Consider the following 19,477-nt stretch of genomic DNA (forward strand, 5'->3'; position numbering starts at 1 on the left):
AGAAATAGCATTTGAAAGTGCTCGTTTGTGAGAATATCGTATTGTGCTATGTGCAAGGATGAAAAACGTCTACCGCCGCGATCTACAATTAGATAGCGGGAGGGTCGTGCCTTTCGAAAACACGATTAATTGTTCAGCGTTATTGCTGCTCAGGTTGTACATTAAATTTCGAAGATATGGTTTCAGCAGGGCCGTAGTATACACCATGCAGGATGTGAACGATCCCGCGCGACATGACCGAGAGTACAGACATATCGTTTCCTCGACCATGCGGGATTGAGTAGCCACTGACAAGAGGAACCCGCCATAGGTCGACCTCTGATACAGTCTAAAGTTGGCAGGGCGATAGAATGACGAAAGTAAAGGGATATATACTTATCTTGACTTAGGTGCTAACTCCCAACAGCTTCCGAGAAAATGGCGGTCAAAGTTTCGACACGACTTTATCAGGCTACTCACGCGTCGTCGAGTGCTGTCCGTTAGTAGCGCAGTGGCTAAGAGCACAGTTTCGAAATTTTGCACCCCGTGTTCGCATCCAGCTTTTTTTTATTTTGCTGTATCAGAATAATGTGACTTCAGTATTTTTATGACAACATGAAATAAAATGGAATTAAAGACAAAAATAAAGATTTCAAATCTTATTAAAATAGATTTTAGTATGACACTTGACACGGAGTGACACCATCTAGACAGCTGCTACCAACAATTTTTGTTTCTCTCCTAAACGTTAGTGACGTAAACCTGTTAATGAAAAGATATCATAATGTGCACGCAACAGCCGTAAAATCTGGAAAGCTCACAAAAGAAAGCTATCATCAGTTCCTCGAAAAAGTTTTACGACTTTACGTAAAAATGAAGTCGTTTCTGTGCACTATTGAATCATAGGGTGGGCAAATCAAATCTTCCCTGTACTAGTTTGTTGATGAAATCGGAATACCGACACGTTCATTAGAAGTAATTCTGCGATCACAGAAGTGCCCTACTCTCATCGCACAGCAAAAAGGAGTAACATGAAGATCCGATGCAATTAAACTACAACCACGATCCATTCTGAGAAAATGCTTCGATTTTGTTTACCGCGACTTTATTGCTAGACCGTGAGGTTGTTTTCGTAATGATATTCCCACCAAAAATGTCAATGTGGTATATGTGCCTTCGCAAGTTACTTGCGTTGCTCAGAATTTTTACGCTTTGAATTTTTCTTTTTGAATGTGCTGATTCTCACGATGCATGAAACTAAATTCAAAGCAAATATAAAAAAAACTGGAATTTGTTTTTTCAATAACTGTTAATTATATAAGATTTGTGATGATGCTATCTACTTTAATAAGATTTAAAACGTTAATTTCTTTTGTCAATAATTCCATTGAGTTTCACGAGGTCAAAAAAATATCGATGTGTCGTACTTCGGCGACAACAAAAAATAAACAAAATACAACTTTAGATTTGAACATGGGGCGCGAAATTTCGAAGCTGTGCTGTTAGGCACTGCACTACCAATTAACGTGGTTTTACGATGCAGGAGTGGACTGATGAAGTATCGTCGAAAGTTTGACTGACATTTTCTCGAAAACTATTTTGTGTTAGCACTCAAGCCGAAATATGTGTCTCTTTATTTTCACCCTTCTTGTATCACAGAGCGACCCATGACGGGTTCCTCTAGTGAGTCAGGAAATGGGCTTGTTTTCATCAAGACAAGTATCCACACGAACAGTGCAACGACATCTGAAGCAGCAGTGTCAGACGGGGACTATTATTGCCGCTTCTGTTGACGTGGCAGTGGAGAGAGGTGCTCCAACAGTGATGTGTTCAGCGACACGAGTGCACAGATCAGAGGCACCACGCAGTCTTTTTAGACGAGTCAGTGTTCTGCTTATAGCATCACGATGGAATCATCCATGTGTGGATGCACCGAAGAGAACTAAGGTTGCCAAACTACATTCGTCATAGTCATATACGCCAAGCAATTGGCTAGATTGTGTGGGGACCGTTGGGTACACAAGACGATCACTGCTCAGCATAGGCGGTACTTTGGGCAGTAGCCGTTCCACTTCTGACTTTTTTGGACGTAAGGCTGTGCCCTGTATTCGAGGTCTCCGTGACGTTGTCTGTCAATGAGACAACGCAAGATCATGTTGCTCGTTCTATCCTGTCCTACCTCGGTAAAGGGAGTATCCGAGTGTTGTTCATGCCAGCGAGTCCTTCAGATCGATCACTCATTAAAAACATCCGTTACTGAGATGCCGCGGGACTCGCACACCACCACTCACCAGAAAGCACTGAAAGCTGGCTAAAGCTAGAGATAAGTTCAGCCAAAATTTTTGCGAAGGACCTAACTGTGGTCAGGAAAGATAGGCTAAATAAAATTAGCGGTGGCGTGTTTGTTGCTGTCAGAAGTAGTTTATCTAGCTTCGAAACTAGATCCTTTTATCTGCCTCCCAAAACAGATGATACAATTGCTGAAAGGTTCAAAGAAAACTTGAGTTTAATTTCATACACGTACCAGACTCATACAGTTATAGTTGGTGGTGACTTGAATTTATCCTCGATATGTTTGACATGTTTAAATCCAGAGGTACGCAGAAAACATCACCCGTCTGAAATTGTGCTAAACGCATTCTCTGAAAATTAATTCGAGCAGTTAGTTAATGAGCCGACTCGAATAGTAAACGGTCGTGAAAACAGACCTGACCTCTCAGCAACAAATAATCCTGAGCTAATAACGGGCATCAACACGGATACAGGGATGGGTGAACACAGGATTGTTGTAGCGAAACTGAATATACTTACCGCTAAATACTCCAAAAATAAACAAAAAATATATCTATTCAATAAAGCAAATAAAAATTCGTTTGGCGCCCTCCTGAGTGAAAACCTCCACTCCTAAATTAACAATGTAAGTGTAGACCAGATGTTGAATTCAAAGAAACAGTATCGACAGCAATTGAGAGATTTATACCATATTAATTAACAGATAATTGAGCCGATTCGTCACGGTATACAAAACAGGTCAGAAAACTTGCTGAAACAACGAGAAAAGCATGTCAAATTTAAACGAACCTAAAATCCCAAAGACTGGCGAATTTTAACAGAAATTCGAAATTTAGCCGCGGAATTCAATGCGAGATGCTTGTAATAATTTACAAAACGAAACGTTGTCTTGAAGCCTGGCAGAAAATCCGAAGAGTTTCTGGTCGTATGTAAAGCATGCTAGCGGCAAAGATCCAATCAATGCCTTCTCTGCGCGATAGCAAAGGAAATACTATCGATGACAGTGCTGCTAAGGCTGAGTTACCACGCACAGGTTTCCGAAACTCCTTCACCAAAGAAGACGCATTAAATATTCCAGAATTCGAATCAAGGACAGCTGCCAACATGAGTAATTTAGAAGTAGATATCCTCGGAGTGGTGAATAAATTTAAGTTAGGGCCCTATCAGAGTATGCTGATGCAATAGCTTCATACTTAACAATCATATACAACCGCTCGCTCGACTATAGATCCTTACCCAAAGACTGGAAAGTTGCACAGGTTACACCAATATTCAAAAAAGGCAATAGGAGTAATCCATTAAATTACAGCCCATGTCATTAATGTCGATATGCAGAAAGATTATGGAACATATATTGTGCCCGAGCATCATGAATTACCTCGAAGAGAACGGTCCACTGACACACTGTTAACACTTCTTGAGTAAACCTCGTTCTTGTGAAACACATATATTGTGTCCGAGCATCATGAATTACCTCGAAGAGAACGGTCCACTGACACACTGTTAACACTTATTGAGTAAACCTCGTTCTTGTGAAACACAACTAGCTCTTTGCACACACTGCGTGTTGAGTGCTAGCGACAAGGGATTACAAATTCATTCCGTATTTCTAGTCTTCCAGAAGGCTTCTGACACAGTACCTAAAAGCAGCTTATTATCAAACTGCATGCTTATGGAGTATCGTCTGAGTTATGTGATTGGATTCGTGATTTCCCTTCAGAGAGGTCACAGGGTGTAGTTAACTGACGGAAGGTTATCGAGTAAAACAGAAGTGATTTCTGGCGTTCCCCAAGGTAGTGTTATAGGTCCTTTGATGCTCCTTATGTATATAATGATTCAGGAGACAATCTGAGCAGCCGTCTTAGGTTGTTTGCAGATGATACTATCGTTTATCGTCTAGTAAAGTCGTCAGAAGATAAAAAAATTGTGAAACGGTATAGGTAACATATTTGTATGGTGAGAAAATTTGCAATTGACTCTAAATAATGAAGAGTGTGAGGTCATTCATACGAGTTCTATAAGGAATCTGTTAAACATCGGTTACATGATAAATCAATCAAATCTGAAGGCCTTAAATTCAACTAAATAGCTAGAAATTACAGTTAGGAACAACTGAAATTGAAAAAAAAAAACGCACAGAAAATGTTGTGGGGAAGGCGAACCAAAGACTGTTTTATTGGCGGAACACTTAGAAGATGCATCACATTTGAGTTCTGCTGCGAGGTGTAGGACCATCACCAGATAGGATTGATGGAGTACATCAAGAAAGCTCAAAGAAGTGCAACACGTTTCGTATTATCAAGAAATGAGGGAGAGAGTTTCACGGACATGATTTGGGATGCATTTAATTAAAACAAAGGCGTTTTTTGTTGCGGCGGGATTTTTTCACGAAATTTCAATCACCGACTTCCTCCTCCGAATGCGAAAATATTTTGTTGGCGCTGACGTACATAGGGAGAAACGACCATCATAATAAAATAAAGGAAATCAGAGCTTGCACTGAAAGATATAGGTGTTCGTTCTTTCCACGCGCTGTTCGAGAGTGGAATAATAGAGGATTACTGTGAAGGTAGTTTGATGAATCCACTGCCAGGCACTGAAGAGTGAACTCAGGTACAGAGCTGAAGCAGCGTTGAATAACATATTCATAGCCATGTCGAAATTCATTTCGCCTAATGCCTTGCCGGGCCATAGCCATGATTGCTGGGAGAAGTGTACTACATATCGCTTTCTGCGTATCCAAAATCAATGTTGATAATTGTCACGTTGTGTAAATAAATAAAACGAATTTTATCATGTCGTATGCGTTTCGCCTTTATTTTTTGAAGGAAGTCGTCAGTGGCAACCTTTGTGTATTCTGTTCTCTACGTGCTCATGTTCCGGTTCTGGTTTTAAATCTGTTAGTCTGCTCTGCGTTCGAATTTTGATTAGCACAGCACTACGAATATGAACACACATTTAATTCACTTTATACTATGAATTCTCTATGGAAGAAAGACGAGAATGTTCTCATGAAAACCGTCTTTTAAAATTAGAGAACCAGTACTAAGGGAATGCTGTATAGCAATTCTGATGTCTTCATTGTACACTGCGTGTACACCACGAGAGAAGTATGTGAGAGGCTAGTGTGTTTACCAAGTCATATGGGTCATCATTTTTTCCCTCCAGAAATCCGAAAATGGAACTGGACAAAATGGTTCAAATGGCTCTGAGCACTATGCAACATAACTTCTGAGATCATCAGTCGCCTAGAATTTAGAACTAATGAAACCTAACTAACCTAAGGACATCACACACGTCCATGCTCGAGGCAGGATACGAACCTGCAACCGCAGCGGTCGCTCGGTTCCTGACTGTAGCGCCTAGAACAGCACGGCCGCTCCGGTCGGCGGAACAGGACAGAAAAGTCACTAATTTTCGTACGAAGCACACGAAGTCAAGTACTACACAGTGACTTGCGGAGTACACAGGGTGTAACAAAAAGCGAACGCAAAATTTTCACATCAGGAGAATGTGGTGGCCAAGACACAAACACGAGTACACTGTAATGCTCCTCAAACACCTACAGCACATTTCTAGCTTTGCCGGAAAAAGCCATTGCACAGTCGAGGAAGACGTTAAGTATGAAGGGATGTACACTATGTGATCAAAAGTATGTGGACACCCCAAAATCGTACGTTTATCATATTACGTGCATTTTGCTGCCACCTACTTGCAGGTACTCCACATCAGCGACCTCACTAGTCATTTGGCATCGTGAGAGAGCAGAATGGGGCGCTCCACGGAACTCATGGACTTCGAACTTGGTCAGGTGATTGGGTGTCACTAGTGTCATACGTCTTCAAGCGAGTTTTCCACACTCCTAAACATCCCTGTTTCTGATGTGACAGTGAACTGGAAACGTGAAGGGACACGTACAGCACAAAAGCGTACAGGCCAACCTTGTCTCTTGACTGACGGAGACCGCCGACAGCTGAAGATCGTTGTAATGGGTAATAGGCAGACATCTATCCCGACCATCACACAGAAATTCCAAACTGCATCAGGATCCACTGCGGAAGGTGAGAAAACTTGGATTTCATGGTCGAGAGGCTGCTCATAATCCACATATCACGCAGATAAATGCCAAACGACGCCTCGCTTGGTGTAAGGAGCGTAAAAATTGGACGATTGAACAGTAGAAACACGTTGTGTGGAGTGACGAATCACGATACACAATGTGACGATGCGATGGCAGTGTGTGGATATGGTGAATGCCGGTGAACGTAATCTGCCAGCGTGTGTAGTGCCAACAGTAAAATTAGGAGTCGGTGGTGTTATGGTGTGGTCGTGTTTTTCATGGGGGGCTTGCACACCTTTTTTCTTGTGCTACTGTCACGGAACAGGCATACATTGATGTTTTAAGCACTTCCTTGATTCCCAGTGTTGAAGAGCAATTCGGGGATGGCTACTGCATCTTTAAACAGAGATCGAGCACCTGTTTATAATGCACGGCTCATGGCGGAGTGGTTACAGTACAATATTATCCCTGTAATGGACTGGCCTGCACAGAGTCCTGACCTGAATTCTATACAACACCTTTGGGATGTTTTGGAACGCTGACTTCGTGCCACCGCGCGGGGTTAGCCGAGCGGTCTTAAGCGATGCAGTCACGGACTATGCGGCTGGTCCCGGCGGAGGTTCGAGCTCGAGTCCTCCCTCGGGTATGGGTGCGTGTGTTTGTCCTTAGGATAATTTAGGTTAAGTAGTGTGTAAGCTTAGGGACTGACGACCTTAGCAGTTAAGTCCCATAACATTTCACACACATTTGAACATTTGACTTCGTGACAGACCTCAACGACAGACATCGATACCTCTCCTCAGTGCAGCACTCTGTGAAGAATGGGCTGCTATTCTCCAAGAAACCTTCCAGCACCTGACTGAAAGTATGCCTGCGAGAGTGGTTCAAATGGTTCAAATGGCTCTGAGCACTATGGGATTTAACTTCTAAGGTCATCAATCCCCTAGAACTTAGAACTACTTAAACCTAACTAATCCAAGGATACCACACATCCATGCCCGAGGCAGAAATCGAACCTGCGACCGTAGCGGTCGCGAGGTTCCAGACTGTAGCGCCTAGAACCGCTCGACCACCCCGGCCGGCCTGCGAGAGTGGAAGTTGTCATCAAGGCTAAGGGTGGGTGAACACCATATTGAATTACAGCATTACGGATGGAGGGCGCCACGACCTTGTAAGTAATTTCAGCCTGCTGTCCGTATACTTTTGATCACATAGTGTATAGAAGGGGAGAAGAAAAGGATGGAGAATCATGCTATCGTCGATAGCATGATTCTCCATCATCTCCCATGGGAAAATCCACTGACATAAGCGATTTTGATAAAGAGCAAATCGGTATGGTCCGGCGCCTGGGAACGATCATCGCGGGAACTGCGATCCTGTCAGCTGTTTACGTGGTACTGTCGTGAGCATTTGTGGAAAGTGGTTGAAGAACGGTGAAACCACGAGTAGAGGACACGCCTAATCTGTAAAGCAGGATAGACGGCGACTTGTGCCAGATATGACAACTAAGTACAACGCTCGTGCAGGCACTACCATTTCAGAGCAAATCGGTTAGCGCATATTCATCTTTATCTACATCTTCATGGATACTCTGCAAATCACATGTAAGTGACTGGCAGAGGATGCATCGAACCGCCTTCACAACAATTCTCTATTTTTCCAATCTCGTTCAGCGTACACACGTATCTTCCCATGCGAGATCAGATTTCTCTTATTTCACTATGATGATCGTTTCTCCGGAGAATGTTGGTGATTGAAATTTCGTGGAAAGATTCCGCCGTAACGAAAAACGCCTTTGTTTTAACATTGTTGAACATGGGGCTCCGCAGCAGATGACTCCCATAATGAATTCTCTTTACAAACCAAGGACAGGTTCCTACCACAAAACAAGAAAAAAAAATGTTGTTAGCGTGCAGCAACCAGCCAAAGTTGGTTTCGGGTTACTTTATTCGGAAAGTACCGTTACCGGTTTCGAATTTTTTACAATGTATTATCAGACGGTTTCTTCATGCTTTCATCAATACATATTATACATTAATTGCCTGTGAGTGGCTATAGGATAAAAAAAAAATACAAATTACAAATGTGTAACCGAAATGGCTGCAATACGTATTCGTATTCTAATTCAACTTACGTGAAATATCCATTTGGCGTCTTGGTTAGCAGTTTTCTAGCAATGAAATACATTCTCAAAGATGTTTGTATTTTCACAGTCAAATTGCCTGTCTCCAACCACGTATATATATGACAAAATTGCAGCAAGAAAAGAAGTCTGATAAACGTGGGGGCTAAAATGAATATCTTAAGATGTATGAGGACTTTTTCATCTTCGATATTGAGAAACAAGTCTCTTCTACTACAAGCTCTTTGCTTTCCATATTCTGGGACGGGATAGTATGGACCAAAACCAGGAAGATATCTCCAGTAACATGGGTTCTAAAATGCGTATCTTAAGAGATATGAGCACTTGTTCAATAGATGAGATGTGTTTCACCACAGCAAAGAACAAGTGCTCATAGTTCTTAAAGTAGACATTTTACATGCTATGTTTACGACCTTTTTTTCCTTGTGCTGGTCCATACTACCTCCTCCAAAAGTATGAAAAGCAAAGAGCTTGCAGTAGACAACATGCGTTTCACAGTGTCGGAGATTAACAGCAGGAGGAAAACAGGAGTATGGTCCCACTCTCCAAAGTTGTCAAATTTATTCAAGATGGTGGATGCAAAATGGCGGCGATAGATACGGCAACGTCACAATGACGTCATCACAGGAAGTTCAAATTTTGGCGGGGAAATGGGTCAATTGGACTACCTCCACAAACCTAAACCACTCCCTCTTCCCTCACCACACCTCACCCTGAAAATGGCGAGAAGATCAAATTTCATCAGGACAATGCAATACACCACAGCTACGTCCACTAACCTAAGGAAATGGCTCGAAAATAGGTCACTTCTGCTACCTCCACAAACCTGTCACCCGACCGCCACATCTTCCTAGGAATTGGTAGGGAAAGGAATTGGCCTGTGCTGGATAGGATGGACAAAGTCTATTTTCAGTCTTGATTTAAACAATTAGAGGCAGTACCGCCATCGAGTGTTTCACCACGAGGTCTTGAGACCAACCGACCTAGTACACTCTACTGCCACCAGAGGTCCCTTCACCCTCCTGTGAAGTAATCCAAGATGGCGGTCTATGGGAATAATGGCGGGAAACGGAATCAATGTGTCTCTATTTAAACAATTTGAGACCATACCACTGTACAGTGTGTTCACCACAAGGTCCCGATTCGAAGTGACAGTACACCGTACCGCCACCAGAGGGCGCCATGGCCCCTCCCGTGAGATGATGCAAGATGGCGGTCTGGAGGTGAAAAATGGTGGGGAAAGGACTCAGCTTGTTCTGGGCTGCTGGGGAGAGGAAGCAGTGTACTTAATTTATTAGGAACAATTTACTTAGGGGTGGATTTGACATAGTATGTTTATTACAAGATACAAAACACTCACTCAGATGTGCTTGGGGTCACAATGCACAGTTTACACACCTGTAAACTACTCGTAAATAATGCAGTGCACTGATGTACAGACATGCAAACAATCCGTAAATTACCGAAATAAAGCAGTAGACAGCATACATACATGCAAACAACTCGTAAATTGGCAAAAAATAATGCATGTATAATGCTATGCAAAGAAGCTTACAACGCTTAAACAGCCGAAAATAATGCAGTACAGAAACACTATTGGACGTAAAAAAATGTTTTCGAACTATCATCAAACGTGACGTATCAGAGGTTCCAACACGCGGTCCATGGCAATGCCGCCGACTCCGCGCGCAACCCCAGGTGTCGGTGTGCACCGGCAGTCCCCCGTGAAGTGATGACGCAGCCGTCACCTGCCAAGCCAGACACAGGTGTCCTTTGGGTCCCCCAAGCATGAGGTGGCGGCATCCCTTTCACATTTCACACCTGAGAAATTCCTGTCGAAGTAAGTGTTCACCTAGGCACAATTTCTGGGTCGATGACACACAGCTGTGGCGCAGGTCTAGTGCCGAGAGATGCTTGCATAGCAGCTAAAAGGTTCTCAATGTTATACTGTCATCACAGATCTATGTAAATAACATCCAAATCCCCTTGTCTCGACGCGCTAGAGAAATCTCTTCCATAATAACATCGAATGCTTCCCCCCTTGCGATCACTAACGAGACATGCGGGACGTGACGAGGCCGCCTGCGTGAAACTGTGGATATTGACACCACAGGTCGCATTATAGAAATCTGTTCGAGAATAACATCGACTGCTTTCTCTCCCTCGAGATCCTAACGGGGCATGCGAGATGTATCAAGCCCACACACGCGAAACTTGTAGATACTGACGTCACAGGTAGCGCTATAGAAATCAGTTCCAGAATAACATTGACTGCTTTCTCTCCCTCATAATCCTAATGAGACATGTAAGCTGTGTCTAGCTGTGCATACATGCTTACCTGCCAAGCATGGCTGATGCATTTGTCCTGCTGTCCACATATGTCTCAGAAACGTTAAACGTCCTCACCGCTAAAAGCTTTCATCATGTCTGTGTATGCTCTCGAAAACACTGTTAATCATAAAAGCATTCTTGTTGTTTGGAAAGAGAGCACTGTCTAAGCACAGACGGGGAGAAATCAGAACAATTACTGCTCTGTAAGACAAGCATTGTGTTACAGCAGAGATAAATGGCGGGAATTTTCGGTACCCTGCAACTACTGGTCTGGAGATATCCTAATGCTACAGTGGTGGATGAGTGACGGCATCCCCGCCAGAGATGGATGGTCTGCTTCAACTTGCCTTTGAAGACTTGCTTTCTCAGAACTTTCCGTAGATACCTTGCCTCCATCTTGTTCAAATCTGTTTGTAGATGCTCCTACGTCCCAGCACAAAGGATGTCTTGCGAATGAATGCAGCATTATGTTTGGCTATAATTGAATTTACCTGCTTGATACCGCCAGTGTTGAAGCAATACCTATTTTTCTTTTTCCTTTCTGCAGACAAGACTTTCAGTGGCAAAAACTATTTTGTACAGATCACCACTTTGCACTGACAATTAAACCTTGCCAAGTGGTCTACAGGTCGTCAAATATGGAAAGACTCTAATCAATTATACTGCTGTGCCACTGAGGATGGGAGCTTGAACATTACAGCGTGAAACCGATCTCCAACCCAGCAATATATCATCTCATACCATGTCGTAGAAAACATACAATTTGTATCCTGCGCCATACAGAATCGCCCCTTTTACATCAATCGTATAGCTGTCGACCGCCAGACACTCCTACATATACCACAAAGACAGACAGCATAAACACATGCACTGTAGGTACACTCCTCATTGCACTAAATATTTCCCATGAGGTCAGGCAGTCATCCACTCCCGATGCATGGGCAGAGCGCCCTCAGAAGACTGAAGTCACTCTCACAACTGTTGTATAAAGGCTGGGTCTGTTCCTCTCGATACGAAGACGTTACTGTTTCAGGTCCTGACCTGCTTGCTTGCTTTTCTACACCCGTGTTCAGACTCTGGGATTAAAAGAACATATGTAATTTTGCATGGTTTGTCAGAATATCATATATCACTGCATGTGTCAGCCACGCTGAGCAGGTAAGCACGCGTGCACAGCTAGACGCAGCTCGCATGTCGCATTAGGATCACAAGGAGAGAAAGCAGTCGATGTTATTCTTTAACAGATTTATATAGCACCACCTGTGACATCAGTATCCACAGGATTCGCATGCATGGGTTAGATGCGTCCTGCATGTCCCGTGAGGGATTGCGAGGGAGGAAAGCAGTCATTGTTTTTTTGGAGTAGATTTCCATAGCAAGTCCAGAGGGTGGGACTTGGCTGATATTTACATAGATGTGTGACAATGGTATAACACTGAGAACATTTTAGCTGCTATGAAAGCATCTCTCAGCACTGGACCTGTGTCACAGCTTTGCATCATTGCACCAGCAATGGTGCCTAGGTGAATACATATTTCGACAGGAATTTCTCATGTGTCAAGTATGAAAGCGATGCATCAGACTCATGCTTACAGGACCCAAATGGGCACTTGTGCATGGCTTGGCAGCTGATGGCTGCATCGTCAGTTTGCGGGGGCCACTGGTGAAATCCACCTACTGGGGGAGGATGCGGAGTCGGTGGTGTTGGCGTCGGGTGCGCGTTAGAGTCTCTGATGTATCGCGATTGATGATAGTTCAAAAGTATTTTTTACGTGCAATAAGTGTTTGTGCACTGCATTATTTTCTTTTGTTTAAGTGTTGTGAGCTTGTTAATATAGTGTTACACATGCATTAGTTTTTGTCAATTTACAAGTTGCTTGCATGTCTGTATGCAGTCTACTGCATTATTTCGGTAATTTATGGGTTGTTTGCTTGTCTGTACATCAGTGTACTGCATTGATACGATTATTAACAGGTAGTTTGCAGGTCTATATGCTGTGTAGTGCATTATTTCGGTAATTCAAGAGTTTGCGTGTCTGTACATCAGCGTACTGCATAATTTACGAGTAGTTTGCAGATCTGTAAACTGTGTATTGTGACCACAAGCACACCAGAGTGAGTGTTTTGTGTCAGTGTAATAAATACACTACGCCAAATCTGTCCCTAAATAAATTGTTCCAAATAAATAAAGTACACTGCTTCCTCTCCCCAGCAGCCCAGAACAGGCTCAGTCCTTTTTCTGCCACTTTCCCCTCCAGACCGCCATCTTGCATTACAGCACAGGAGGGTCGGTGGCGCCCTCTGGTGGTGGTACTGTGTACTAGGTCAATTTGATTGCAGACCTAGTGCTAAACACACTGGATGGCAGTACTGCCTCAAATTGTTTAAAGACACACTGAGTCCTCTTCGTGCCATTTTTTTCCCACAGACCGTCATATTGGATTACATCGCAGGAGGGTGATGGCGGTACTGTGTACTAGGGCAGTTGGATTCCGGACCTCGTGGTCAACACACTTGATGATGGTACTGCCTCCAATTTTTAAACTAAAACTGAAAATAAAGACTTATGTCCATCCTACCCAGCACAGGCCAAGTCCTTTTCCCGCAAATTATTAGGGGTGCCTTAGGTGAGTGGATGTAGCCTAAGTGACGTATTTACCCACCATTTTCTTAGGTTAGTGGAGGTAGCTGTGGTGTGTTGCATTGTCCTACTGGAATTTGACTTCCTGCCATTTTCTGGGTGAGGGGTGGGGAGGAGAAAGGGGAGGGGGTTCGATTTGTGGATGCAGTCCAATTGACCTATTTTCGCGCCAAAATTTGAACTTCCCACGATGACACTGCGCCATTGCCATATCTATCGCCGCCATCTTGTATCTACCATCTTGAATAAATTGTTCAAAAATGTTCAAATGTTTCACACTACTTAACCTAAATTATCCTAAGGACAAACACACAAACCCACGCCCAAGGGAGGACTCGAACCTCCACCGGGATCAGCCACACAGTCCATGACTGCAGGGCCCTAGACCGCTCGGCTAATCCCGCGTGGATTGAATAAATTTCTGAACAATGCAGAGTGGGGCCACAACCCTGTTGTCCCTCTACTATTAATAAGTGCTCAAAGCTCTTATTGTATGAATTTTAGAACCCACATTAACCAGAAATTTCTTTCATATTTTGCTGTAAGGAACCTGTGCCCAAAGTACGTAAAGGGAATTTATTTGTAGCCTATACATTCCCATGTTAATCCAACAACGTAGTCAGCTACGATTGCAGTCATTGTATCAATGTATCGTCCAGTCAGTTCAATCATGTTCCTTGTCACACCAGGTCGAAGGTAATGTCCGGATACATCGTCATCCAGGCGAACCACTGCTCGGAATATGCACCACGCCACGAACACTGGCCGGTTGGGGCAATGTTTCGTTATAGGGATTGACTCGAATGGGCATCCACGGGAACTGCGGTAGTAATCAAATGTTTTATGACACCTGTGGATTACGCACACATTACCACAAGCCACGAGCATTCCTTTTTGCCTGACATCTACCACGACGGAGATGTTTTTGAGCAGTATAATTGTCCAGGTCACATAGGCACAATCGTGCTACATTGGTTTGAGGAGTCTCATTGTGTACCCACGTCGATGTTTTGTCCATCAAATTTGCCTGATCTAAACCCGGTGGGACACTGCTGGGGCGTTATGGTGCGCCAGCTCCACGCCCACAAACCACCGACTTGTAACTTACGGAATTACGCCATCCATGCAAAGAGGTCTGGTGTCACGTGCCTGCGAAAACCTAACAACGACTTGTCGAATCAGTATCATGTAGACTCACTGCTGTATTGCGTTCCAAAGGTGGACCTGTACCCAGTTAAGTAGGTGGTCACGATGTTTTCACGCATCATGGTATTTCCATATTATAGCTCATTTACTAAAACACCTTATTGAACGTTAATTATGGGAAGCAGACCGTTCCAGTATACCACATCAAAGTATTTCTTTTACGAAATATTTAATAGCCCTCTCATTTCAGTGCTGATGGTCTTCGGTTTTTGAGTAACCTTTTCTGTTACTGATGGATAAGAAGAGGAGGCTCATTTCGCCGTATCCACCTTCTGCAGACCTAAACCTCATAAAATTTTGTTTTGGGGGGCATTTGAAAGCTATGGTGTATCTGTTCCCGGTACAAGAGACAGAGATATCTTGGTCTAGTTTTGTGGAAGGCAGGGAAACCATATGCTATACAAGTGCGATCCATTAGTGCATCCGAAATTCAGTAAGACGAAGGGGTGAGACTGGTGTCAATGCTAACAGACGAAATTTTGAGCATTTCATTCAAGAATAAGTTTCATAAGATGTTCTGGTAGGTTCTGTTACAGTGTTTCGCACAGTTTACATACTATGGAGAACAGCTTAAGAGATGGTCAAAAAGTTGACGTTCGAAGACCATTCAATGTAGAATCAGTATGCCAATCAGCGAAATCGCTGTGAGCATTGGCGTAATCATCCCACCGGCGCACCAGGTTCAAGGTAGCAGTTTGGTGAAACGTCGTGTCCCGCTGCTTCAAGAATTCTGTAGCTACCTGCTGCAGATCCTCGTCCGACAGGAACCATCGAATCTTCAAGGCGTTTTTAAGGGAGCGAAGGCGTGATAATCTCATGTGGAGAGCTCAGGACTATGGGCGGGTGCTCAAGTGTCTCCCATTAGAATTTGCATAACTTCTGCGATACGGCATTTACGACATGGGGACGTGCGTTATCATGAAGTAGCAGCACGGAACTTGGTACACTATTCCTCAGTGGTAGTTATCGGCTGACATGCTGCCCCCATACACATTCTTTATCCTCAGATTGATGTCTACCGATGTTTGTTTATGGGCATCCAAGGAAAGAAAAGCAGCACGTTGGTTCTGTTTGGATGTATATGATAATAACGTCGCCATCGTTCGCGTTCCCGCATTTACGAACGCACGTGAGAAAGACACGGCTGCCAAACTAATCCCTTGCCTACATGTCGGTGATTATATATCCGCATCGGAGACGCGCTGTGTTGCGTTCTGTATACGCTACAGCAACGCTTTCAGACGGAAACTTTTTGATCGTTCCTTATATAAACCGAGTTCTAACATGAAAGAAACAACATTTCCAGACCCATGTCCATAAAACAAAAGCACACAAGACAAATCTTAGTCCTTCCCAGGAGACATCGCCAGTACCTTGAAGCCCGCGTCCAGACTTGATAATGGCTCGGTTTGTCAAGAAAGAAAATTCAAAAGTTTGTTCAGATATGCCACATCCTGCTGAAGGCATTCCTTGATTATTACATGCTGCAGCGCTACCACATTGTAGTTATGTTGATTGCTATTTTTCACCCGCTGTCCCAGAGAGTTCCAGGCTTTTCTTGTGAGATTAAGATCGCGAGATTTAGCGATCCATTCGAGGTGCGAAAGAGTGCCTGAGTTTTCGTCAATGCAGAGCGTATGTCTGCATCTATGCGGATACGGTTTTACCGTCTTGGAAGACGTCAGTGACGACAATGTTAAAAAAGTTCCCCAAAACATAACAGTACCATCTCCGACCTGAACTACACGGTCCACATGCAGCATGTTGAACGCCTTGTTGAGTCGTTGGTATACTCGACGCCTTGTATCATTTGAAAATATAAAATGGCGACCCGCCTGAGCACACTGTCCGCTTCCAGTCAGATGCTGTCCATGTTCCGTGTTCTTTGACCCACAGAAAGGTGTAGCTGTGAACAACGGCCTTTCGGGAGGTAGCCAACTCCAAGTGTAAATTTCATGCGGTTCCCTTCTCAACGCTTGCTCGGAAAATGGTTGAGATGGACCTCCATTCACCGATAGCAGCAGTTCCTGTCGTGTTTGAAACCGTTTGTCATTAAAGTGCATGACACTCGTCCTCGGTCCCTGTCGACGTTGCTCCAGACTCCAGTGTCCCAAATCACTATCCTTTGGTTCTGGCTTTTCAAGAAGTAAGGGCTGCCATCCCCCAAAACACATTCTGACATCTCACTCAAAGTGTCCACATAAGAATTAGGGTGGCCTCACCACATATAAATGTCCACTAATAGGTGTCTGGATACTTTCGATCAGATAATGTATGTAGCCATCGTCACAGTACACCCTGTCCATTTATTCTTGTTGATCAAACCTACTATTTTTATGGTCAACAGGTTGAGAAAATGGGGCCATCGTGTGATTAACTACTCACAAGACACATACAATATACAGTTGTAGTCGGCCGGTGTGGCCGAGTGGTTCTAGGCGCTACAGTCTGGAGCCGCGCGACCGCTATGGTCGCCGATTCGAATCCTGCCTCGGGCGTTGATGTGTGTGATGTCCTTAGGTTGGTTAGGTTTAAGTAGTTCTAAGTTCTAGGGGACTGATGACCTCAGAAGTTAAGTCCCATAGTGCTCAGAGCCATTTGAACAATTATTATTCAGTTGTAAGCAGTGTAATGACAGGAAAAACTATGTAAGGTAACCTGGAAGAGCGCTTGTCGTACCACATTCAGAGATGTCTTCAGCTTATGCAAAAGTGAGGCACGAGTCTGCTTAAAACAAGGTGGGAAACATTTTGTAAGTCTGTTACAATAAACATAAAACTGACAGATGTGTAGTTTCATAATAATTCTTAAGGGAAAATTATAGCTCCTGCTATAGAAAATCATGCATCTTTATATCGTAACTATTGCCTAAAATGGGGGGCTTTATGGGCGCTCAACATCGAGGTCATCAGCGTGCCTAAAACACATTTATTTAAAATTTGTTGTGGAAGAACTTGTTTCTTCATTAAAATATTTTAAATTTACCCATTAGCGTAAAAAAATTCTCTCTTTTCTTAAGTTTTGGTCAAGTTGTCAGTACAGAGGAAATATTTTTGAAGGTACTGCTCAATCGCCACAATATTAAAAAGGAACAAAAATAAATTCAAATACAGAGCTCTTTTCAACAAAATTCCTTTTTCACCATCCTTAAATTTGTGTTTTTGAAGTAGTCTTGGATTCTTTCAGATGCCAACACACTGCAAGTAATGTGAGGTTCATCATTCAGTTCTTTGTTAGATGTTAGCCGGCATCACATTAACGTGAAAGACAAGGGTGCATCATTACGGAGGAAAGGGACGACTCTGGAACTACCTTTCTATATGCTCTCTGTAAGGCCATTATTTTTTGCTAATAGCTGGGAGTAAAGTTCTTTTGCACGCATGACTTTATTTTTATAATTGACTACTTGCTGCAAGTGAATCTACTGCAGCGCCCCTGCCATATTACTTACTGACAAAGGGACATTACGGATTGGCCTCTTCTATTTTCTTAATACAGACAGGATCTGAAATAAATAAAAGCATCCGAGAAAAACTCGGTAATTGAAATAGAAAGTAAATAATTTTTTATTTTGTAAAATTGAGCAATATTAATAATAATCTTTGTAATCGTATGGGAAACAGCTACGATCGTAACGAATGAGTAATAAAATATTATATAGAACGGTCTTGGTAGCATAAAACATTTTTATTTATAGGTAGTGACCGGTTTCTGCCGGACCATACTCCAGTGACGACGTGTGGGGACGATGGCTCGGAGAAGGAGCTGTGGATACCAGTCACTGATATTAATAGCAATCGGCATCAGTGGGTGGTATCCACAGTTCCTTCTCCGTGCCATATTCTTCACATGTCATCACCGGAGTATGGTCCGAAGATGATCCACATCGGGTTGAAATCGGTTGCCACTTATGAAAAGTGTTTTTATGCAAAGACGACCGTTCTATATAATATTTTATTACTAGTATTATTAATGCATACAGGGTATTTAACAATTTTTATTACTAGCCTCTAGGGGTCAGAGGAGGCTCAGCAGATAGGAAAACTATTTCCGGAAACACATCGTTTGGATGTAACGTAAGTTTGAAGATTGGATCACTTTCATGTCACCCGCAACATACTAAGCATACAGCGGGGACCTGTGACCTCTACAGGAGACGATGATACGGACACTGTTTCCAGTATTCGTCATCAGGTTCTCTTATACGTTACGAAAGATGTTCACTTGAAAGTAGTGTGTGGCACCTCTGTGGAGCACCATATTAAACCGCCCCAATTTCGAACATACAAGTTTCTTGCAGCCATTGTTGTAGTCAGACTAAAATGGTATGTGATGTCACAGAACAGCAACTGACGACGGCACCCTCTTCTCAGTTTGTGCACGTACCTTGAAGCGGGAGATCTGAAAGTGATTAGATCCTCAAACTTATTTTATATCTAGACAATACATTTCCCGTAATGGGTTCGGTATCAAAACTTCATCTCGTAAGTACGCTCTACAACCCATCAAAGCCCGTAAAAGTAATTGTGAAACGCACTATATATTTCGCATGCATGTATCAAATTATATTTTCATACGAGCAGTAATTATGAGTAAAAAGGTGCTATTTTTATTAATAAATTATCATAAAATATTTGTTAATAAATAAATATGGAATTTAAATAAAATTAAAAAAGACTTCTTGTCAGAATCTAGATTTGAATCAGAGACTATTCTCTTAACAGACTTTTGGTCTCGCTATCGACGACTATACTAATAACTTTCAGATGTTTTGCTCTTACCAGCGCGAAGAAATCTTGTAATTTTCAAACGTGATTTTTTTCGA

At 43.0% G+C, this 19,477-nt stretch overlaps 1 long non-coding RNA gene across 1 annotated transcript in view; it reads right to left on the bottom strand.

The window, feature by feature from the left end:
* The window catches only part of LOC126298522 (uncharacterized), a 202,045-nt gene that overhangs the window by 15,574 nt on the left and 166,994 nt on the right, over positions 1-19,477 (bottom strand). The window lies entirely within an intron of this gene.

The sequence above is a fragment of the Schistocerca gregaria genome, chromosome X (genome assembly GCF_023897955.1).
Source record: "Schistocerca gregaria isolate iqSchGreg1 chromosome X, iqSchGreg1.2, whole genome shotgun sequence".
NCBI lineage: Eukaryota > Metazoa > Arthropoda > Insecta > Orthoptera > Acrididae > Schistocerca > Schistocerca gregaria.